The sequence below is a fragment of the Pleurodeles waltl genome, chromosome 10, assembly GCF_031143425.1.
Source record: "Pleurodeles waltl isolate 20211129_DDA chromosome 10, aPleWal1.hap1.20221129, whole genome shotgun sequence".
NCBI classification, from domain to species: Eukaryota; Metazoa; Chordata; class Amphibia; order Caudata; family Salamandridae; genus Pleurodeles; species Pleurodeles waltl.
The window spans coordinates 881,185,270-881,209,628 of record NC_090449.1 but is presented as its reverse complement, the minus strand read 5'-3'; positions in this window follow the sequence as shown (position 1 = coordinate 881,209,628).

The following is a 24,359-nucleotide window of genomic DNA, read 5'->3' as shown; positions in this document are numbered from 1 at the left end:
AAGATATTGGACATAGGATAGTGCAAACAATAGGAAACGCTATGGAATGCAATGGGAGAAAATAGGTCTTGGGGCAACACAAACCATATACTAAGAAAGTGGAATGCGAATCACAAATTCCCCTCTAGACAAGTGTAGTGTGTGCAGAATTGCTGGGGGAGTAAGAATACAGTAAATGTAAGTAAAGTACCACACCCCAGAAAAGCAGGAGTAAAGTACTGCAAGTTTCCTTAGGACACACTACAACTCATGATATGGATTACTGCAGTAACCAACCAAGTCTGCAAACAACAACTGCTGGATACCTGGACCTGAAGACCTGCAAAAGGCTAGGACCAAGTCCAGAAGTTGAAAGAAGTTCCAGGAAGGACAGGAGCCCCTGCAAACCCAGAAGAGGGTGCAAAAGAACAGTCACCGGTTGGATGAAGACTGCAGGAATGCACCCTAGGAAGATGCCAGCGGGTTCCTGCATGATTCAAAGGATGTACCACGACGTGAAGATGGATGCAGACGTGATTTCGTGTTGAAAGTCACCAAGAAGCCTTGGTTACGACAAATATGCATTTTGCATCAAAATGGCGCTGGCTGGACCCAGGAGGGACCTGGGGTCTTGAACTCTGTGTGAGGAGGAAGAGGGGGCTCTCAGCACTTTAGAGAGCCCTCAGGATGCCAGGCAGCACCCACGGAAGTCCCAGGACATGGGGACAAAGGAGGTGCAAAACACAGTTGGTGCAGCACAACAAAGGAAGGTCCCACACCACCTGAGAACAACTCAGCGAGTTGAGCATCACAGGATGGAGTGCTGGGGACCTGGGCCAGGCTGTCTGTGCACGAAGGAATTTTGCAAATAGTGCACAGAGGCCTCAGGAGGTGAAGAAGACGCAGTACACAGGGGTACCATCGATGTCAGGGAAGGCAAGGTCTTACCTCCTCCAAATTGCATCAGCAGGACCTCAGGACAGCCTATGTCGATGGGGTCCACCCTATGTGTCCTTAGGAGCACACTCGTCGCTGTGAGAGGAGTCCAAGGGTACCAGTCGTCGTCTTGGAAGGTGCCTGCATGAGCAGGGGAGTGACTCCATCACCCCACGGGAGATTTCTTCGGTTCTTCTGGTACAGGATGAAGACAGGGAGTCCCCAGAGCGTGCACACAGTGGAAACTGTTGCATTTGCTGGCTGGAGCTGAAGTTGCAGAAGAAAAGTATCCCTTGTGGATACTTTGTTGCTGTTACAGTGGTTCCTGGAGCAGGCTGCAGTTGATCCGAGGTCAGAGGATGAAGTAGTAGTTGCAGAGGATTCCTGAAGGAAACTTGCAAGCAGAATCTGAAGACAACCCATAGGAGAGACTCTAAATAGCCCTGAGAGGGGGATTGGCTACCTTATCAGGTAAGGACCTATCAGGATGGGTCTCTGACATCACCTGCTGGCACTGGCTACTCAGAGCCCTCCAGAGTGCCCCCACACCTTGCAAAGCAAGATGGCTGAAGTCTGGGACGCACTGGAGGAGCACTGGGCACCACCCCTGGGGTGGTGATGGACAGGGGAGTGGTCACTCCCCTTTCCTTTTTCCGGTTTTGTGCTAGAGCAGGGGACAAGGGGTCCCTGAACTGGTGTAGACTGGTTTATGCAAGGAGGGCACCATCTGTGCCCTTCAAAGCATTTTTCAAAGGCTGGGGGAGGCTACCCCTCCCCAGCCTGTAACACCTATTCCAAAGGGAGAGGGTGTAACACCATGCTGTCAGAGGAAATGCTTTGTTCTGCCTTCCTGGGACTGAGCTGCTCAGACCCTAGATGGGCAGAACCCTGTCTGTGAGGTGGCAGCAGCTGTAGCTGTAGTGCAAGCCTCAGATAGCTGGTTTGGCAGTACTGGGGGTCCATGCTGGAGCCCCCAGGATGCATGGAATTGGCTCCCCGATAGCAGCTTTGGAATGGGGGGACAATTCCATGATCTTAGACATGATACATGGCCTTATTCGGAGTTACCATTGTGAAGCTACATATAGGTATTGACCTATATGTAGTGCACGTGTTTAATGGCGTCCCGCACTCACAAAGTCCCAGGAAATGTCCCTGAACTATGTGGGGGCACCTTTGCTAGTGCAAGGGTGCCCTCACACTTAGTAACTTTGCACCTAACCTTCAGCAAGTGAAGGTTAGACATATAGGTGAGGTATAAATTACTTAAGTGCAGAGAAAATGGCTGTGAAATAGTGCGTGCACTATTTCACGCAGGCTGCAATGGCAAGCCTGTGCAAGCGTTTGTCTGAGTTCCCTATGGGTGGCAAAAATGCTGCAGCACATATGGATCTCCGGGAACCCCAATGCCCTGGGTACCTAGGTGCCATATCCTAGGGACTTATAAGTGGGGTCCAGTGTGCCAATTGAAATTGGTAAATTAAGTCACTTGACTACAGTGATAAAGTTAAAAGCAGGGAGAGCATAAGCACTGAGGTTCTGATTAGCAGAGCCTCAGTGACACAGTCAAGCACTATACAGACACACACATTACTCCATAAACTATGAGCACTGGGGTCCTGACCAGCAGGATCCCAGTGAGACAGGCAAAAACATACTGACATACAGGTAAAAATGGGGGTAACATGCCAAGGAAGATGGTACTTTCCTACAGCAGTATTTCATTATCAGGACATGTAAAATACCCTAGTATATGTCCTACCTTTTAAATACACTGCACCCTGCGAATGGGGTTGCCTTGGGCCTACCTTATGGGTACTTTACATGTAGTAAAAGGGAAGGTTTTAGGCCTGGCAAGTGGGTGCACTTAACAGGTTGAAATGGCAGTTTAAAACTGCACACACAGACACTGAGTAGCAGGTCTGAAACATGTTTACAGGGCTACTCATGTGGGTGGCACAATCAGTGCTGCAGGCCCAATAGTAGCATTTGATTTACAGGTCCTGGGCACACATGTTGCACTATACTAGGGACTTAAGGGTAAAACAACTATGCCAATCATGGATAAACCAATCATCAGGTCAATTTAGACAGAGAGCACTTGCACTTTAGCACTGGTCAACAGTGGGAAAGTGCTCAGAGTCCAAAAAGCGGCAACAACTAAATGTAGCACACAGTCAAAAACATATATTTATTTTAGTTAATTAATTTGTGTTCATATCATATCCTTTCAGAATATGTAATATTAATTTCAATATGTATTGTTCATTTTAAAGCAAATCAACTTCGATTCAAGGCCATATTTAAACAGTGAGCATTTTAATTTACACATGGCTTGTGTTCATTTCGATATGTGCTTTATTAATTTAAAAGCATGCTATATTTATCTCATATAGTTTCATATCCATTTCAATAAGTGTCATATTAATTTTAATGAATGTCATATTAATTTTGATATGGGTCATATCAACTTCATCAGATATCATATTCATTTGAAAATGATTCATATAAATCTTAACATGTGTCATAGTGCTTTAAATGAATGGCATATTCGTGTCAGTGGATGTTATATTCATCTTAACACCTGACATTATAATTTTAATATGGGTCATATTCATTTCAACATAGGTCAAATTTGTTACGACTCGGTCGTCCCATTTCCAGGGGGCGCTGTAAGGGGACTGTCAGAAGCCTGGGAATCACCTTGAACACCTATCTAGAGTCCCTTGCTGACTCCTGTTTGTTTCTCTTTTCTCCATGGTACACTTGTGTAGGACTACATTTGCTTCTTGGGACTGCAAATCCCATAATGCACAGCTTGGTAGTCAGGAAAACCCGGATTCTGTTTCCCATTGTCTTCTATGGGAGAAGTCCAGTTGCTCCTTTTCACTGGATCCTCTCCTCCAGGACTTGCAAGTGTCCAAAACTACACACACCTGTGACCTCTCCTGTGCAGCCCAGCTTGGAACTGCTTATAAGCAGCCATTTCCTCAAGCTCCCCGTCGTGCATTGGACTTCAGTTCCTTTGTGTTACAGACCCCTTGTCGGATGGTGTTCCAGTTTTGTTCCTGTTCTGTTCCAGCCTGATCCTGTTTCCTGTTTCTCTGCCCAGCTCCTGATTGTTCCAGCCAGAGTCTGCTCTCTATCTCTTAGCCTTGTATCTGTTTGTTTCTTCCAAAGCCTGCTCCCTGTTTCTCTGCCCTGTTCCTGCCTTGTTTCAGCCTGAACCTTCTCTCTGTTTCCCAGTCCTGTTTACTGCTCATTTCCTACTCCCTATATTCCAGTCCTGTCCTTGCCTGTTCCAGCCAGAGCCTGTTCTCAGTTTCCCAGTCCTGTCTCTGTCTGTCCCAGCCAGAAGTTTGCGCCCTGTTTTCTAGTCCTAGACCCGCCTTTGCTTCAGCCTGAGCCTGTTCCTAGTTCTTGCCTCTGCCTCTTTGTTTGTTCCCTTCTGTTTCTGTTTCTTCTTGGTTCTTTGTATCTGGTAAGTGTTCTATCAGTCTTCACCAGTGTATACGTGTCCTCCTGTGTACTGGGGTTGGCTCCTGGTTTCCAGGAGGCAATTCCAGCCCCCATCCTTGTCCAGTGTTATACGTTGTATTTCGTGCCTAACAGTGACAGTGTGCTATTGCTGTTTTCTCAGGAATCGCCACTGTGTTTCCAGCTGGACCCACAAGAGCGTGTCCTGTGTATGTAAGTACTATCCTTGTTTGTGCTCTAGGGTCCAGAGACAGAATCACTTCTGCTGCCTCCTTTCTATGGGGCTGGCAGGGTGACTATCTGTAAGAGCAAACTGCACAGAGGCATTGAGATTCCCTGTCACTGTGGGAGGTTCTGCGCCTTACTCTGTGTACAACCCCAGCGTGTTTGTCCACTGGTAATCCGTTTCCTGTTTGTTCACACAAGGGTTGCTCTGCTTTTACTTTCCTGTTTCCTGTGCCTATCCATAGCTGTCCTTTCCGTGTATGCCTTTAGCTGCTCCTCTGCCCCAGTGTACTACCTCTTTAGGATATTCAGTGACCTCAAGGGGTGTCCCAACCAAAGTCCTGATCAGACCCGCCCGAAACCGTGACAGAATGCACGACCCAAACATTTCAAGCTCCCCTGGCAGTAAAGGCACACACAAACCTAAAGGGCTTTCCTATCATGTTAAAACACCCCTTTCTAAGCCTATACATTCTCTGAAATCCTCTAAAAAAGACCTTAGTTTAAAGGATAGACTTGTTAAACAAAACCATAACTTGCAAGTTCAGTACTATACTGAGTGGCTTGCTAATCTTTCAATGATAGACTATTATGTTATTTGTGGCTATGACCCCCAGTCCCTGTCTGTAGAAGAATTACAAGGACGTAATGAGTTTTTGCAATATATATTAGCTGAAGCCAGTAAGAATGTTCGTAACCGTGGAAGTGCTTTTGCTACCTCTGCACAAGACACTCACACTCAGGAAAAACTGGTTAATTCCTTGCCTCATGCTAGCGCATCCCAAGTTCACTTCCAGCACTCTGCCAAAACAAAGAACCCTGACACTGTTCAAGAAGCCACACTAGGGATTCCCTTGTTTTCTGTTGAGTGCCTCAGCCCATCTAGGCCAGTTTCTCAGAATTCAAAGTGCAGTCCTGACTCTTATAAAGACCTATCAGTCCCTCAGAGTTTTCAAGTCAGCAGGCTAGACCCTGTATCTAAGGGATCAGTAAAGACTGTGGGATTCCTTAGTTCAACTCAAATGGCTTGTGCTCCTCCCAAATTGGATGACAGTACATCAGTCTCAATTCCTAAGTGTTGTGCTGACTCGTGTAAAGATCTACCAGTCCCTCAGTGCTTTCAAGTGAGCAGGATAGAACCTGTATCAAATGGATCAGTAAAGACTGTGGGATTCCTTAGTTCCACTCAAAAGGCTTGTGCTCTTTCCAAACTGGATGATAATACACCCGTCTCAATCCCTAAAAGCTCTGCTAAACCCTTTTCTATTCTGAGTGGGTTTGATAACAATATGGACATACACACACTAAAAGAGCAGTTTTGGCAGATTAAAAGGCAGATATCAGACTTCTATGATGAATATGTTGTAACATACACAAGAAATCTTGCACATGGGCTCTTTTCATCAATGCATATTTCACTGTTGGCAGAACCAGACATTCTGTTTATCTGTAAGGTAGAAGAAGTAACAGAGCATCTGATGGAAACTACTGCAAGGTAATTTGAAAACCTGAAAAAAGAAAATGATCACCAGCTTTGGCTTAAAGAACAGTATGCTACTTTGTGTGCCTCTCCAAAGACTTCTATAGAGCAGATTGTCCCTTCTATTAATAACGGTCAAAAGACAGCTCCAGTTATAAATATATCAGTCTCTTCTTCAGACTCTCTCTCAGCCTGTAGTTCTCCAGTGAAAATTCCTGTACAGTTGACTGAATCTCCGACATCTCTGAGAGATTTGACACCTTTTGATTCAGAGGATGGATCAGAGTCTTCAGAAGGAAGTATCTCAGCCCCTCTGTCAGAACAAATAAAGTCAAAGGAAGAAGAGAGTTCTGATGCAGACTCCAATAGCTGCACCTTAAGAAACCAAGATATGATTTTTCTGGAGATTAATGGCAAGTTGTGCAACAGTGTTGAAGAATCTGAATCTAGTGATGACAGTGGTTCCTGCCTTGCCGTGAACAAACCTGCAGATAGTGCTGTTCAAATGGTGCACACACCAGAATTTTCAGATTGTGGGGATACTCCTGCCCTTTCAAACAATATCATAGAATTTTCAGATAATGAAGAGACAGTTCCTGTTTCAAGTGAATTAATGGATTTTTCTGACCATGAAGAAATACCCGTAGTTACTAAGAGTGTAATGGACTTCTCAGAAAGTTTAAAAATCTCTTCTGTGTCAAAGCAAACCGTGGAGATTTCAGACAAGGAAGAAAGACAGGAATCTGAAACTGAACAGCCTGTCATAAGAAATGAGAGCCTTCTCCTAGAACAGGACACAGTTGCAGCCTCAACCACTGATCCTGACTTGCTGTTCCCTGCCACTATGTATCCTGTTTCCAGCTCAACGATTAGTGAAGAACAGATCTCTGATCTACCGGTATCTGATTTTGATGTAAAACCAGCCACACCAATGCCACCTGCTGTGTCTCTGAAATTAAAGACTCCTGAAAACCAGCAATCTGAAACCGAAGTTCAAGTATTGAAAGATGTAATATGTCCCACTAAAACTAAAGACTTGAATTTGAATCTTGTATTCGAAGATCTGATGATATGTACTGTTCTTAGTGTTTTATTGCAAGAAACCATCATCAATTCAAAGACTAAAGCTGAAAATTTAGATAACAATGTAGAGGCGATTTCTGAAGAGACTCCAGTTCTATTTCAATCCAAAGAACAACCTTTCAGTGTTAACAGAGTTGAAGATCAACTACCTGTAGTAGAAACGCTTTGCAAAGAAACCATTTCTGATACCATGAACACACCACAGATCACTTGCAATGAAGAAATCCCAGTCTTGTCTGAAGATCACCCTAAAGAATTAGTTTGTGGAACTTCTACATTTTCAGATGTTAATCCAGTTTCTAAAGACTTAAAAACTCTTGTTGATACTCCGAAGTCATCCAAAACTAAAGAAAATTCAGAATTTTTCATGTTCACCTTGAGAACACCAGTTACCCATGTCTCCCAAGTTTCTATGCTTTGCAAGCCTCAGACCACAATCAATGCAAATACTGCTGCAGAAACAGACGCATCCTGCTTGTCGGAAGGAGTTACAGACCTTACTAATACGCCAATTATGTCCTCCAAAGAAGACAGTACTGAACAGGAAACTAAAGTCCTAAAGAATACCGCCCATGATGCAATTCCAGATCTCCTTGCTCCTGAATCCACTTCACCAGAAACCAACTCCATGCACTCCTCCCGTATCACTCGAACAATAAAGAGGAAAGACATCGGAGCCCATATGGGTATTAATACATGCTTTGCTCATTGGAAGTTTCACCTATGGCAGGACTGTAAACTTATCAACCAAGGTTGGTGTTGGATTTTCTTGTTGTGGCTTTTCCTCTTCAACTTTTTTCAGCCAAAGGATCGCCTTCTCTTCTTGAGCAGACTGGTGGGAGGGGGTATACTGTTACGACTCGGTCGTCCCATTTCCAGGGGGCGCTGTAAGGGGACTGTCAGAAGCCTGGGAATCACCTTGAACACCTATCTAGAGTCCCTTGCTGACTCCTGTTTGTTTCTCTTTTCTCCATGGTACACTTGTGTAGGACTACATTTGCTTCTTGGGACTGCAAATCCCATAATGCACAGCTTGGTAGTCAGGAAAACCCGGATTCTGTTTCCCATTGTCTTCTATGGGAGAAGTCCAGTTGCTCCTTTTCACTGGATCCTCTCCTCCAGGACTTGCAAGTGTCCGAAACTACACACACATGTGACCTCTCCTGTGCAGCCCAGCTTGGAACTGCTTATAAGCAGCCATTTCCTCAAGCTCCCCGTCATGCATTGGACTTCAGTTCCTTTGTGTTACAGACCCCTTGTCGGATGGTTTTCCAGTTTTGTTCCTGTTCTGTTCCAGCCTGATCCTGTTTCCTGTTTCTCTGCCCAGCTCCTGATTGTTCCAGCCAGAGTCTGCTCTCTATCTCTTAGACTTGTATCTGTTTGTTTCTTCCAAAGCCTGCTCCCTGTTACTCTGCCCTGTTCCTGCCTTGTTTCAGCCTGAACCTTCTCTCTGTTTCCCAGTCCTGTTTACTGCTCATTTCCTACTCCCTGTATTCCAGTCCTGTCCTTGCCTGTTCCAGCCAGAGCCTGTTCTCAGTTTCCCAGTCCTGTCTCTGTCTGTCCCAGCCAGAAGTTTGCGCCCTGTTTTCTAGTCCTAGACCCACCTTTGCTTCAGCCTGAGCCTGTTCCTAGTTCTTGCCTCTGCCTCTTTGTTTGTTCCCTTCTGTTTCTGTTTCTTCTTGGTTCTTTGTGTCTGGTAAGTGTTCTATCATTCTTCACCAGTGTATACGTGTCCTCCTGTGTACTGGGGTTGGCTCCTGGTTTCCAGGAGGCAATTCCAGCCCCCATCCTTGTCCAGTGTTATACGTTGTATTTCGTGCCTAACAGTGACAGTGTGCTATTGCTGTTTTCTCAGGAATCGCCACTGTGTTTCCAGCTGGACCCACAAGAGCATGTCCTGTGTATGTAAGTACTATCCTTGTTTGTGCTCTAGGGTCCAGAGACAGAATCACTTCTGCTGCCTCCTTTCTATGGGGCTGGCAGGGTGACTATCTGTAAGAGCAAACTGCACAGAGTCATTGAGATTCCCTGTCACTGTGGGAGGTTCTGCGCCTTACTCTGTGTACAACCCTAGCGTGTTTGTCCACTGGTAATCCGTTTCCTGTTTGTTCACACAAGGGTTGCTCTGCTTTTACTTTCCTGTTTCCTGTGCCTATCCATAGCTGTCCTTTCCGTGTATGCCTTTAGCTGCTCCTCTGCCCCAGTGTACTACCTCTTTAGGATATTCAGTGACCTCAAGGGGTGTCCCAACCAAAGTCCTGATCAGACCCGCCCGAAACCGTGACAAAATTCATTTCAATATATGCAATATTCATGTCGCTGTGTATCATATTGGTTTCAAAATATAACATTCATTTTGACAAGTTTCATTTTAATGTCAGCATGGGTCATATTCAGTTTAAGGCATGTTGAATTAATTTCAAAAGGGCTCATATTCATTTCATGTCATATTCATCTTAGCATGTGTCATATTCCTTTCAATAGATGTCTCATTCATATTAACGCATGATTTTGATTTTAACATTACTCATACCAATTGCAACACATATTATAATCATGTCAATGTGTATCATATTACTTTCAATGCAAACCACATTAATTTTTTTATAAATGTAATGTTCATTGCACATTATATTCCTTTCAGAATAATGCATTTTCATTTCAGTACCTTATATTCATTTCAAGCTGTCATATTCATTCTAATGTGTGTCATATTCCTCTTGGCATGTGTCAGTCATTTCAAGAAATGTCCCATTCGTTTTGACAAATACTGTATGTGTTTCACTGATTGCTTTATTATTTACAGTGAGGGCCATATTTATTTCAGTATGATTGATATATATTTCAGTATATCTCTTATTCAATTCTGAGTGTGAGTTATTCATAATAATCACTAAGTAGCATATTCACTTTGCCTGGTTTCATATTTGTTTTGGTTCAAGTCAGATTCACTCTGCCAAGTATCATATTTATTTTGACACATAGTACGTTCATTCTGGTGTATGTCATATTCATTTTGCAACATGCTATGCATTCCAGGAGGTGTCCAATATGGGGAGCTGTAATTTTGACATGAATGGCTTCCCATATATGAGGCTGTCTTTATCGTGCCATTATGGTTGTTTTTCTTTTTGGACACTAGAGGGCGCTCCATATCACCTTGAGGACGCTACGTGCGGCGAAATCTACTTTGATGGGGTGGTTTCACGAAGCGGGAATCATACGAGTTGGCGTCCGTCTTACTACATGTAAATTCCGACTGTGGTTCAGTTGGTGGGATTTTGTTGCTACTACGATAGCTTAACCATTGTGGGTTACATGGGGATCCAAGGCATAGGCTGTTATGGGTTCCTGATTTAGATGTAGTAAGCCATTACTTTATTAGCTGATGATTGTTCTTTGGACCACATACATTGACCCGTAGTCTAGTGCTGTACCATGTTGATGAAAGGCGCAGGCTGTGATGGGATTTCACAGATATAATTAAGGCTTCCAGTTTCCCGGTTTTACTGATTTTTACAGATAAATACAGACAGAAAATAATATGTTTCCTATCTGTATTTATCTGTAAAAGTGGAAAAATACTGAACATTGTGCTACTGATCCATGATGTCTGTTGTGAATTCCAAGACAGCAGATGAGCAGAGAGCCAGCATGGGGAGTTAAAAAACAGGTTAAGGTATTTAAATATAGGCATATGATAAAATACATTATAGTAAATTGCTAATATCTAGCTGAGGTGTAGTGCTTTGCTATATTTGGCTGCTGAAAGGCACCAAAGTATGAGTGCATGTCTATCAGTTAAATAAATGTGAAAATGTACAATTTTTGAATCCACTTATAAAAAAAACTGAAAATAAATATGGATAAATTCTAACATGATGGTCAAAAAATATATATGGATAAATACAAACGGAAATCTTAAAAAAATAAATACCATAAAAATGGAAGCCCTAGATATAATTAGCCGTCACATTAGGGGTTTTTGAACATATGTATCGAGCCGACAAAGTATAATTGTTATAGTTACTTTAAATGCTGATCGGTAGGCTGTTTCTACAGCAGTAGTTGTTTAGGTTGCCCTTACATGATTAAATGGGATCATCATTAGTATAAACTAGGCCCTTTATTTACCACAGAGGGGTTCATTTTTAATGCTCCCAAGAGATGTTCAGTTGTGGTGTTGATTAAGATCAGTTAATGACTGTTTCCATATGTAGTGTTAATCGTGATAGAGTAACGGAGCAACAGTTGCCTGTTTTTGTTATCAGGGTAACAGTAAGACAAAAGGTTTTTTGTACCCAAATGAGATCTTACAGAAGGACATTTGGTTTGTTTGGGATTTTATATTACTTGCTTGTAAATCAGTGTTACATCACATGGCTGCCAGAATAAGGTTTTTAAGTGTTTTTTAGGCTGACAGTGGGATTGATTTTGGATCTGCACAATTCCTATGGTCTTGGTAAGGATAATTCAAATTGTCAGATAAAATATTCATTACTGAAGAAAAGCATACTTGAGTTTGGGATCGAGGGTGAGTCGGTGTGAGATATTAACATTTTTTCTCCTCCTGGCCCTGACCCTCTGACCTTACTGACTTTAGATAGATGTGACTTTTATGGATATTAACAGGAGATACTGTATTTTGTTTATTCATTTAGGGGAATCATTGATTGTGAATCGGACACATTGGAACGAAAAGCATAAAAGTTATATTATCTGGTGTTGTGAGGGTAAGGAGTCCTAACTGGGGTGTTATCCTCTACTGTTCACCTAAGTATTGTTCTGTTAAGTGAGAAGACTGATTCAAATTCTTTCGGTTCGTTTTAGATGCTACCCGCGAAAAAAATGACTTTTGTCCTGATGATGACCCTTTAATGATTGATTCTTTTTGTGGGGTCGAAACATGGACAACAATTCTTGTGTATTATTCTTTATTTAGATGAGTGACTTCCACACACCTTGATTGAAGGGGTCCTTTTGAAGATCACTCGGCATACATTTTTAGCCCCAATTTGTATGTATTGTAGATAACACTTGACATGTTATTTATCTCACTAATCACGTTTCACTGCACCGTTATCCTGGGAGCACCTGAATATGTTGAATATGATGAATATTCATGTTTATAATTAAATATGATAATCAAATAAATAATTTCAACCTTGCGGGTATACAAGGTTTTTAAATTCTTCCTGTGGGAGTTAAATGCTACACTTCCCCATTGGGGCCAGAAACATCTTGCTAGATTTACATACCCGGGTCCTGTGGTCACCGGGTTTGCCTCATTTTCTTTAAGAACTTTTAGAAATTAGGCATTTCCCTGTACTGACTGCCATCTGTGCCTCACAGCCTGTCTCAATCCACGCCTGGTCTGTACTGGCTGATAGCTTCCCTTGTGCATTCCACCCAGAGAGCCATAAACACAAGACACTTAGCTGCATCCAGATGGGTTTCCCTGGACAGGAAGGGTGGAGGGACTCTCACACTTCAAAGGCCAGTGGCTTGCCCTCACACAAAGGACTGATAACCCCTACAGGGCTCCTGGCAGACAGGGCTGGGTTTAAAGGGGAACCTGTGCACTTCAAACTACTTTTAGATGATTCCCCCACTTAAAAGGCACTTTTGGGTATACATACTTGGTCACTGACCCCACCAAATAAGACACTTCTGGATCTACAACTGGCCTCTGTCAGTGGGACTGCCTGGCTACCCAAATGACTCTTTTGGACTGCTTTGCTGGAAGGACTGCAGCCCTGCTGGCCCCTGATTCTGCTGGAAGGACTCTGCCTTCCCCATAAGTGCTCTCCAAGGGCTTGGATTGCTTGCCTCCTGTTCTGAAGTCTCAGGAACACAAAGACTTCACCAAAGAGAAGAAAATCCCCATGCCTGCAGAAATCAATGGAGTGCCTTCCTTGCTGCTGAAAAGTTGTTGTATATTCTACCGGACCAACTCAGCACCTGCTCCTTCTTACCAGCATGTCATGGAAATTGACTCATCACTTTGAAGCTTGGAAAGAAATGACGTATTGCCTATGCTGTGCTGGAAAATTCAAAGCAGCGCCTTATTTTTCAACGCATCTTCTCCTCTGCGTCGTTACTTTTGATGCATCACAGGTAGTAGGTGTTACAAGGATACAACCACTGATTCCTAAGGACTGAGACTCATTTATACCTTTAAAAAGTAATAACATGACTTGTGCGGATTTATGTTGTTTTGGTTTTATTTTATTCCGATAAATATTATCTATTTTCCTAAACTGATACAGAATACTTTTTGTCTTTTTTTCCCTGTGTTATTGTATAAGGTACTGCACAAATATTTTACACATTACCTTGTAAGTTAAGCCTGCCTGCTCTGTGCCAAGCTACCAGAGGGTAAGCACAGGATAATTTAGATTGTGTAGTGACTTACCCTGACTAGGATTGTGGTCCCCCCTTGGACAAGGGTGTATACCCCTGCCAACTAGAGACTCAATTTCTAACACCTCTGAACTGCCCGGGCCTACTGGGCCTCCACCTGCCCAGTAGCAGGCTTCAAGCAATACATAACACAGTGGAATTTAGTTGACATGGTGGAATTTCATTGAATTTCGTTGACAATACTTACCTATGACCTGCAGGAAGGCATATAACATGACACAAGAGAGTAGGAGCAGAGACTAACTTTGCAACCTTACAGAGGCAATATACCCTCTCAACATGGCTGAACAAAGAACATCTGAACCTCTGGAGTCTTGGAGGTGTGGGGGAGAGAGGGGAAGGGTGCTAAGGACTCGAATCAAGCACAAAAGTGATCTTAGCAAAAGCCACCATTCCAGGCTCCCCTATCAAGCCTAAACCAGACAATACTTCAGTGCTGGACTCAATCATGCAAAACCTTGACATGCTGCATATCCTAGAACAGTCTAGAAAAAACACTGCACTTTACCTCAAATGTTCCATGCTCCATGTTAAGCCAATCTCTGTTGATGTTTTTCCTTCTTCAATATCAAAACTATGTCAAAGTTGATCAACACATCCGCCTACACTCCACACATAACCCTGGCACACTACTTTTCACTTAAGGAAAACAAAACGCCTTAATACAACAGTTCTCCTACAGTCTCCCGCTGCTGACTAATAGCACACACAAACTACTACACAGGTACAGCCGAAACTCATTATTCCTCCTGTATAAACTACTTTAAAGAAGCAGCCATCAGAGCTTAGGTTCAGGCTCATCCGCTAAAGGCCTCATAGGATACCCAGACATTCTCCCATTTACATTATGATTGTTTTACCTTTAACTCTTATCTCCCCTAATACAGTTTCTCTTTCTTTCTCTACTCATCTGTTCTATTCTTTATCTTCACTACACCCAACACCTCCGCCCACTGCTCCTTCCCCCCTACCACCCAAGTGCAACACCACAGCCATTCCCTCATCCTTCCCCTCCTGCCAGTAACCCTATAACCAAAACCCTCCAGCAACTGAATTGAGACACATCTGAACTGGCCTACATCTCAACTAATGTGTGAGAAAACAGGGCTGATTGCGGAGTCCCTCTAACTTTTTGCCCCCATTTTTCACTTTTTGCTGGTGTTTTCCTGAATCTAATGGTGCCCTGGGTACTGCTAACCAGTCCGAGGGCCTGTGCTCTGTGTAAAATGAGTATGTAAATTAGACAAATTATACTTGGCTATATCACCCTACCTATAGGTCCCTAGTATATGGTAGGGCACATAGGTTTAGGGACCCCAGCATAGGTAGTGCACCCGTAGGTGCCCTGCTGAGGTGCCTTGCTGGCTGCTTTTAAACTACAGTTATATGCAAATTCGACTTTGGCATTAAAAGTACATCCAAAGTCTTAAACAACCTTATTTTTACATATAAGTCACCCCTAAGGTGTGCCCTATGTGCCCCTAGTGTTATGTGCCATGTATCTATAAGCAGGGACCTTATAAAGATTGTTTTATAAGCCCTGGTGAGGTAAAATAGCCACATTTGTTTTTCGCTAACTGTAATGAATGGGCCCCATAGGCTAAAATGGGGAGACTTCACTATGACAATGGCGGTCAGCTGACTACCACGCCGGTGGTAATACGGTCTCCAGGCTGGCGGTGAAGAATGCCAAATTATGACCATGGCGGTGATCCTTTCCATAGATAGCCAATGTACCACCTGAACCACCAGTGCGGTCCGTCCACTGACCACAGCGGTAGGCACCTTCAGGATGGCGGAAGACAACAACCAACCCACCATATTATGACATAGCAGACTGCCAGGATTTCCGGGGCGGAACCACCACCACCAAAAGCCTGGCAGAAACACATCATATAAAAGGAGGTACTCACCTCCAGGTTCACAGAGGAGTCTACGGCCGCCATGGAACCCGAACTGGAAGTCCTGCTGATGCTGTACCACGCAATGGCAGTCCAGGAGAACCAACGCCGAAGCAGCCGCCTAGCACACAAGGAAGGGAGGGGAGAGTGATAGGCACAACACACACAATACACACATACCACTCACTGAGAACTATCTGGAGAGCAATTCAACAACAACATAAGCTAGGAGCAAAGAAAGCCAGGACACACACCTCTGGTCCAACCACTGTAATCATGTGGGAACAGTGACCTAAAGTGAAAAAAAAAAATATATATATATATAAAAAATATACAGCAAGGGCCATTGGCCAGTTCCAAGGCCCAACTTGACTCCTGACAACCCACGTCACCCCACTGGGCAGGTGCTTCATTGTGATGTTAGGCAGACACCTCAGGGGGCACGGCGAGTCAGGGGTTCTTCTTGGGAGGGGAGTCATTGGACTTGGGTTTGGGAGAGGGTGGCTCTTTACTCTTTTGTGTGGGGGGGCAGAGAAGTAGGCTTGGGGCAGGGGCCTGGAGTGCCACTCTTGTGCCCCTTAGTGGCAAGTGTAGCTTATGGGGGAGGAACAGGAGTGGACTGGGAGCTGGAGGTACTGGGCTGGGGGAGAGGGATCTTTCCCTTATGGGCAGGAGGGGAGGGGGAGGGAAGAGGTCAAGACGGGAAAGGAAAGGTTTCTTAGGACCAACGGGGAGGGTTGTGGGAGGAGGTTTAGGAGTGGAGGTAGAGAGAGTGGTTGTAGGAGGAGTAGGCGTGCTGGACTTGGGTGCGGGTGCACAGATGGTGTGCGTGTGTGAGGTGTGTGAGGTGGATGGCTGTTGAGTTTCTGAGTGGGAGCGTTTATGTGTAACTGGAGGGGGGCAGACAGGGTGGGAGAGGACAAACAGGACGTGTGTATGTATGTTGTGGTGGCGTCTGCAAGTGAGGTGGGTGTGCTGCATGAGGTTTTGATGGTGGTGGTGGTGACTGCGCATGTGGTGTGTGGGGTGCCTGTCTGCATGTCTGCTGTTGTGGTGACTGTGGGCAAGGCTGTACAGGTGGCAGGATCAGGGACTGATGATGCATTGAACCGAGGTGTGAGTGTTGATGTGACTGTGAGGGAGGAGGAGGGGGAGACAGTGGAGGCAATGACTATTATTGTATGTGCATGTGTGTTGGCTGTGTGTGCGCTTGTGGAGTGAAGTGTGGTGCCTGTGTTTGTCTGTGCGAGTCGTCTGTTGTTTTCGGTGCATGCTTGTCAGATAGTGTGCGTGGGATGGGCTGGGGAGAGGGCTTTGGGACTGGGAACAGATAGTTGGAGGGGGGACTGAAGAACCAGGGACACTGGCTGCCATCAAAAAGGAGGCAAGAGCCTGAAACAATCTCTGTAGGGCAGCCAAGCCACCATGAATGCCCTCCAGGTAGGCACTGCATTGCTGCATCTGAGATGCCAGCCCCTGGATGTTATTCACTATGGTTGACTGCCCTACAGAGATGGATCTCAGGAGGTCAATAGCCTCCTCACTGATGGCAGCAGGGCTGACTGGGGCGGGGCATGAGGTGCCTGGGGCGAAGGAGACGCCCACCCTCCTGGGTGAGCAGGCACAGGCAACTGGGTGGGACGCTACTGGGAGGGCGGTGCTAGTACGGGGGTGGCGGAAGATCTTGTAGCTGGGATGGTCCCAGAGGGGTCACCCTCACCAGAGAGCTTCCATTGGAGGAGGAATCTGAGTCTGGTGTTGTTGCTCCTGTCTCCCCAGTGGTGCTCCTCTCGCCCTCCAACCCACTGGTCACCTCGGCGTTGATGGACTCTGCCTCCTGGGTCCTGTGGGCTGCAGCTCCCCCGCTCGTTGGTCCCCCTGCTCCTTCACCAGATGATGCTAATGCACACAAGGACAGGATGAGAAAATGAGAGAGGGTGGGGGAGAAAGAAAGGGAGCACAGGGTCAATCACAGCACCAACAGCACATATGGCATACACATCACAATCATTCCCTGGGACTAACACTGTGCAGTATGGACCACAATGACAAACCATTACCTGGGTATAACAGCAGTGAAGAACCAAACACTACCATCTGCACACCTACTGGGACTCACAAAGTCATGTCTGCCATGGTATTCTAGCTACTTAACAATTACAAATACACATACCTCCCTACATTGCTAAGCAGGGCCACACAGGAATAGCTCAACTGTCATATTAGGGCCCTCTGACTAGAACCTTGCACCCAAACCCCATGGCAGGCAACCAAAATCAAAATACCACACAGTCTGTACTCAAACCCTTGTGGCTGCTGGGCTGTCCTCAAGCGGCCATCCTACTCAGCGTTGGCCACTGCCAGTATGCAGGCCATTAAGGGGATCAGGCTTCGACGGGCACCCCTCCCTTGTTGGGAGGCCATCCTCAGCTGGGCCTCCGCGGTCTTCCGGGCCCAGCGTCTCAGGTCCTCTCACCGTTTCCTGCAGTGGGTGCTCCGCCGGCTATGGACACCCAGGGTCCACACGTCCTTGGCAATGGCACTCCACAACCCTTTCTTTTGATGGGCACTGACCTCCAGAGGAGACAAAGACAGTAGGACACCATGAACTCAACAATCCATTCTGTAACATAAATGGCTTACATACTGCATATGACCCACATTAAGCACACACATGAACCATACTTCTGCATACACATAACATGCAGCCAAACCACCCCACCCCCAAATGAAACACTGCCAGCACACACATACATGTCCCTGCAGCCATGTTGCATCCAACATACCCATGATGTACTCACCTGTTGGTCTGGAGGCCCATACAACTTCCCATACAGGGGTAGAACCCCATCCACATGCTTCTCCAACTCCTCGAATGTGAAGGCTGGGGCCCTTTCCCTTGCTTTCCCTTGTAGCACTGGCCATCGCAGGTTCCAGACACAGGACACAGCAGCACACACAGTGGAGATGTTGAAGCAGAGAAAGTTAGGATTCAAGTGAAGTGGTACAGAGAAAATTGTGGTCACATCGGCGTTGATCATTGGTTCCTGTACTCCATAGAGCTCCATGTTAGCCAATGAGGAGTTGCACGGTGCTGCAGACCGTCTTCCGTCATGACGCCAAACGCCAGGGGAGTGAGTTCACTTGTACCTGTCCCTGCATACAGGACAGGCGGTTGTCATTTCCTTATGCTAATACTTATGTTGGACAAATTTATGTGCGTCATAGGTATCAACAGTACACACCAAGACAATTCCAGTCTTCTACATACATACATGCTCTGTGTACTGTGATATTGTATGTCTATACTTCCTGTAGTCACACACATCTCATGTTTGGCTAACTTAGAAACCAACCACTGCAGAGGAGGAGGCAGCCACCTGTGTACAGACCCCTGGTGGTTTTGGCTACACTGGAAGAATGGCACATCATACTCGCCTACCGTCTGGACAGGGCCACAATTACTTATTCCTGCTATCCCTAGCACTATAGCAAATCCCCCTGTAGTAATCCAACTCCTGGCAAGTAGTTAATTCCAGGTGACAGTGGGCTTGGCTGTAGAAATGTCACAGCCAATGATTTTGACTGTGTGTGGAAGGTTTTCTGCCTTGCTCAAACACATGAGCAGCTACATCTCATGCACCCAGAGTGAAGTTTTGCCCACTATGAAGGCTGGAATCTACGCAATGGGACATATACTACAATTGATTGGGGCCACTGATGGGACCCATGTTGCCTTGGTCCCTCCCAGGAAAAATTAGCAGGTCTACAAGAATAGGAAGAGTTACCACTCTCTAAATGTCCAGATGGTGTGCCTTGCAGATCAATACATCTCCCACGTCACTGCCAAGTTTCCTGGATCTGTGCATGATGCCTATGTGTTGAGGAACAGCAGTGCCCCACAGGTGATGGCACGACTACAGAGGCACAGAGCGTGGCTCCTAGGTGAGCTTTAGTCTTCACACAGTGTATGCCAACTGGAGTTGTACTCCACGTCCTTGTACATGATTGATTTGTGTCCCTCACTACTTCCAGGTGACTACGGATACCCAAACCTGTCCTGGCTGTTGACCCTGTGAGGAATCCGAGAACAGGGGCAGAAAAATGGTACAATGAAGGACATGGCCATAACAGGAGGGTTGTAGAACACACATTTGGTCTACTGAAAGCCAGGTTCCTGTGCCTCCATTTAATAGGTGGATCCCTATGCTACGCCCCTAAGAAGGTCTGCCAGATAGCGGTGGCTAGCTGCATGCTGCATAATTTGGCCCTCAGACATCACGTGCCCTACCTGCAGGAGGAGGGGAGAGACAATGCACCTGTGGCAGCAGAGGACACCAATGACAGTGAGGAGGAGGAGGTGGAGGAAGAGGAGGAGGGGGATGTGGACAACAGGACACATATCATACAGCAGTACTTCCAATTACACTCAGGTAAGACTGCAATTCTGTTCATGTCTCCATTTCAGTGAAGCGCTGTGTGCCAGCTATGTTGTGCCAATCACTAGCTTTTCATTTCAATTGACTGTTACGTATGCCTTCACTTTTTGCAGGTGTTGGTGAGGTCAGAACTGTGAACTGATGTGGTGACTACAGACTGCTTTAACACATTTGTTGGATGGATTCACACCTTATAGTACATTTGCACAGGGTAATACAGTCCAATACATTATACATTTACGTATGATAAAGCACAAATATTCCAGTTGTGTTTAAGGGTGTTTATTGAAGTGACAAAAAGGAAGGGATTGTGCAATAGAGTGGGGTGATGGTGGACAAAAAGCTGAGTGTAGCGGCCCAGCTGGTTTGGAGCATAGGTCCAGTGTCAATGGGACCATAGGAAAAGGAGCAATGGCAGTCCAAAGTGAACAAGGTGACTCTGTGGCACACAAGGGGGACAATTCTGGAGGAGCTCATTTCCTGGCAGTGGATTTGGTCTTGGCAACAGTCCCTGGTGTCTGTCTGGGTCGCAGGGAACGTTTGAGGGGTGGTTCACCTTCTGCAGGGGAGGGGTGCTGTTTGCCGCTGACATTGGCTGGGGCACCTGTGGAGATGTAAGAGATTTGTTAGGGTCATTGTCTGTCACATATACCGCATTTCTGGCTTTGACTATGGGTTTGATGTTGTCCTCCCACCTTTGGTAGTGTATGGTGATGGACTGTGGGATTGGTAGTTCAACTCCTTCCTCACCGGCAGAACCCAGAGAGTCCGCCTCCCTCCATTCCGCTCTGAAGCTACTAAGAACATTTGCGCTGTACCCCAGGGGACATCCTTTAGCCTGACCCTCTTTAACGTTTACATAGCTCCACTCAGCAACATCATCCGATCTCACAACCTCAACATCGTCTCATACGCCTATGACACCCAGCTGATCCTCTCCCTCACTAAGGACCCCGCCAAAACCAACCTCCACAAAGGAATGAAGGCTATCGCCGAATGGATGAAGAACAGCTGCCTGAAACTGAATTCTGAGAAAACTGAGGTCCTCATCCTCGGCTCCACCCCCTGCCCCTTGGACGACTCCTGGTGGCCTGCCACACTGGGAACCGCACCGACAGCCACAAACCACTCACGCAACCTGGGGTTCATCCTGGACTCATCGTTATCAATGACCCAGCAAGTCAACGCCGTCTCCTCCTCCTGCTTCAACACCCTCTGCATGCTTCAGAAGATCTACAAATGGATCCCCATCAGAACCAGAAGGACGGTCACCCAAGCCCTCGTAAGCAGCAGACTGGACTACAGCAATGCCCTCTACGCAGGAACCACGGGCAAGCTCCAGAAAAGACTGCAACGCATACAGAGCTCCTCTGCGCGCCTCATCCTGGACATCCCCCCCACACCCACATCACGGCCCACCTGAGAGACCTGCACTGGCTCCCAGTAAACAAGAGAATCACTTTCAAACTCCTCACCCACGCTCACAAAGCTCTGCACAATACCGGACCAGAATACCTCAACAGACAGTTTTCCTTCTACACCCGACCTGACAGCTTCGCTCCGCTGACCTTGCCCTCGCCAGCGTCCCATGCACACACAGAACGAGCACCGGTGGCAGATCCTTCTCCCACCTCGCCACCAAGACGTGGAACACTCTTCCTATCCACCTGCGACAGACACAGGACCTACTAACCATCAGGAGACACCTCAAGACATGGCTGTTCGAACAGTAGCAGCACCCCCCCCCCCTTAGCGCCTTGAGACCCTCACGGGTGAATAGTGTGCTTTACAAATACTTTGATTGATTGGTTGAAGAGGGCTCCAGGGACGTCGGATCAAGGTTCAGGTTTGGCCCAGACGACGATTTTCATCTCGAAAATACATCTAAGTCCAAACATAGAAATTTCACAGAGGTATCCTGCGATGCGTATCCGAAGAGGGCTCCAGGGAGGTCGGATCGGACTGGCGACTCGTCCCGTTAAAGAAAATCTTTAAGAAAACGACTAAGTCCGAAGGTAAATGTTTGACTGAGGCCTCCCGCTTGCTGTAGCCGACCAGGACTCCATTGCAGTCAGCCTTAAACTATGACTTTGCCCCAGTCGAGGTTCGACCAGATTGGTGCATTTTGTTTCTATGCGCTAAAAAACACAAATTCTTTAAAAATGCATAACTCCGGTTTCCCTTATCTGTTTTTAATCATTTTGGTTTCATCATATGATGGGGAAGAATAAAATCCATCAAAATGATGAATATTCCCCTCATTACATTTTTAATTAGCATGTCCCCTACATACCTTTCAGACACCTTCTTCTCCAAAATAGATGCACTTCTCAATGAGTTCCTGTCCAATCCAAAAAAAAACAGAATCTCCCTAAAAAACAACTGCACAACACCAGACCAGAATACCTCAACAGACGGCTTTCCTTCTACACCCTGATACGACAGCTTCACTCCGCTGACTTTGCCCTCGCCACCATCCCACACATCCACAGAACGAGCGCCGGTGGCAGATCCTTCTCCCACCTCGCTGCCAAGACGTGGAACACTCTTCCTATCCACCTGCGACAGATACAGGACCAACTAACCTTCAGGAGACACCTCAAGACATGGCTGTTCGAGTAGTAGCAGCACCCCTCCCTCAGCGCCTTGAGACCCTCACAGGGTAGTAGTGCATTTTACAAATGCTTTGATTGATTGATTGATTGAAGAGGGCTCCTTGGACGTCGGATCAAAATTCAGGTTTGGCCCAGATGAGGATTTTTGTCTCGAAAAATCATCTAGGCCCGAACGTAGAAATCTTCACTGAGGTCTCCTGCGACGCATATCCAAAGAGGGTTCCTGGGACGTCAGATCGGACTGGCAACGTTGTCCCGTTGAAGAAAATCTTTAAGAAAACAACTAAGACCGAAGGTAAACTTTTGACCGAGGCCTCCCGCTTGCTGTAACCGAACAGGACTCTATCGCGGTCAGCCTTAAACTTTGACTTTGCCCCATCGAGGTGTGACCAGATGACCAGATTGGTACATTTTGTTTCTATGCGCTAAAAAAACACTAATTCTTTAAAAATGCATATCTCCGGTTTCCCTTATCTGATTTTAATCGTTTTGGTTTCGTGACATGGTGGGGAAGAATAAAATCTATGAAAATGATGATTTACCCCCCTCATTATCTTTTTAATTAGCCTGTCCCCTACATATCTCTCAGACTCCTTCTTCACCAAAATAGATGCTCTTCTCAATGAGTTCCTATCGCAATAAAAAAAAAAAAGAATGTCCCTTAAAAACAAAGACTTCATTAAAAAATTGGTGGCCTAAACGTACCAGACTATAGGAAATATCAACACACCTTCCTCGCTAGACAAGGAGGTTACAGGCTATCCACCTCTAACCCCACCACTCCATCATGGCTCGATATAGAAAAGAGGCTTGTTAAACCACTCTCCCATACATCTCTAATCACCACCAAGAAAATAAACAACAGACCACTCACCACCAATCTTGTCAAGCACAGCGCAAGCCCTCTCCAAAATTGATAAACACCACTAAAATGTGTAACTCAATACTTGCATCATTATGACACAATGGCAACCTTATACTGGATGTTAAGGTACTCTAGCTAGATAACTGGGCTCAAAAAGACATACTACCTGTAGGGCATCTCAGTACCCCTTCAAAACCTATACCTTTCTCCCAAATCAAATCCAGTTTGGCCTAAATGAGCTAGACTTCTACCACTTCTGAAAAATGAAAACAGCTTTATCCAGACTCAAACCACCCAAACACCCTGACTTACCTATCACATTACAGACATTCACCAAAGGAGGCTACATGGCATCCAAACTCTATGCTTTCCTATCGCCTACAAGCTCTACACTAATAAAATCAATACAAAACAAGTGGGAATCGCTCCTACTCGAGTCCTGTAGCAACCAGGAGATACTGTTGAACTGGCCATTCATATGGAGGAACCTTACCTCAAACACAGGTATGCCTTCGCTAGCTCAAAGTAAATAGTTGATGGCTAACATGGCACATTGGACTCCTGCTAAATTAGCCAAACTTGTGCTTGTTTAGTAACTTCCTTAGGGGTGGTACTCTCCATCTGTATTTTTTGTTGGTCTGGCCCCCAGATTATCCCGACCTACACTAGTATAGGTTTTGGAGATAATCTAGGGCAGCTCGTGCTCCAGGTTCTGTTGAGGAACCTCCTGGAGCTGTTGGACAATGGCGATAACTGCTGCTTCCCCTTTACTGTTGCTTAATATTATTGAGGAGGCTATGTCGAAGTTAGACTTTAGTTTCATCCCAAGTCCAGGGCCAGGGCTGCCCTGTGTTCATTTTGAGTTTGTTTTAACACTTACGGCTCATTAGGAAGTGTTGGGGGTATCATGTGTGGTTGTGTAAATTACGATGAAGA